Raw genomic sequence first — 1480 nt, forward strand, 5'->3', positions numbered from 1 at the left:
TGAACTCACCTGCTGCTTTTTATAGGGCTTACACACCTGACTGGTGTGTCTAGAATTAAGCAAGCAAGCGTTTGCACACCTGATGACTGTGTTGAACCGATTGGTTGGACGGTGTTTGGTGTTGCAAGGCAGTGACTTCGTAATAGATATTTGTGTGTAATGTATGTTAAGTGTGTGTAGAGTTTTGCAAATACGGGCTGATGTTTTGCTCCTTGAGTGTAAGGTTTTGCTAATAGTGAAGTACTTTTAATTTTAGTGTGTAAAAAAAGTGTAACAGAGACGATAGAAGTAAAATGTCAACTTGCTGTTATATGTAATAGCAGGCTAACTGTCAATCATTTGTCACATCGCTCAGCGCGTTTCTGTTCTCAGGCCACGCAAATGCACTCAAACAATTATGTTTCATCAGCGTACATCATCCTGCTGAGCGTAGGACATGTCCTCAGGGACTTTTTTACAATGATTGTGCCATTGACATCGTAAAATAATTTAAAAAAGGAGGTCCAGGAGGTCTGTTAAACTGGAAAAGGTCTGTTCTGCCTGCATATGCATGTAAAATATTATACTGAGTTAGAGTCTCTGGAGCACCAGGAACATTTCAGGGTTTTGGTGAAGTGTCACATGTTTGGGGCAACAATTAAGAGGTCGTCAAACAGTCGAGGGACAAAGAGGCTCCAAGTCGCCTGAAGACTCCTTTGTGATTTAATGGGGAAACTGGGTGAGCTGTGGGAGGGGGGACGATTGGTGGATCTGGTGACTCTGTCGCAGGGGGAGTTGAAAGCCTGAGGCTGTATGCATGTGTCTCTCCCTTATTGCCGAACTTTGGGGCTATTTTCAGACCACAAACCTTGGACCTTTCAGGTCCGTTGGGGGTCACCTGCCTCGGGGGGGAAATCTTCATCTATCTTGAGTTGCATGTGACGTGGAATGGAGTCAGCAGGGTGGGGTGGGGCATGTTTACGGTTGAAGGCTGGAGGGGAGCGCGTGCTGGTGGACACCATGCTGGGGGGTCAGATCTTCTGAGTCCCGTGCCTGTCACAATAACCTCTGATCAGCTGACCTCCAGTCGGCTCCAACAAATCCAACACGCGCGACTGCGTGGAACTGCGCCATGCAATACATTCCAGTAAAGGCTTCCATGTTGCCTGTGTGCAAGTGTCAAAGACCACAAATGAACAGAGCGTTCGGATTTTTAACACATCACGAGTATATAAATCCACCCATGTAAACTATAATTTCTCCAAATGTGGTTTGGTTGGTGAAATGCCAGAACACCAGGTTCTCTTATTCTAATGGATCTGTGAATATGTATTATTCTGCTTTCATTATTTGTGTCCTGGTCCCCAAACGTGTCCCATTTTGGTAAATTGACCCAACAAAAGACCTTATCTCTAGAAGTTAGACATTTGAAGGGACAACATCGAGCTGGGCCCCAAAATAACCCCAAAATAAGAGTCCGGTCACAGGTAAGTGAACATAT

The sequence above is a fragment of the Denticeps clupeoides genome, chromosome 8 (genome assembly GCF_900700375.1).
Source record: "Denticeps clupeoides chromosome 8, fDenClu1.1, whole genome shotgun sequence".
NCBI lineage: Eukaryota > Metazoa > Chordata > Actinopteri > Clupeiformes > Denticipitidae > Denticeps > Denticeps clupeoides.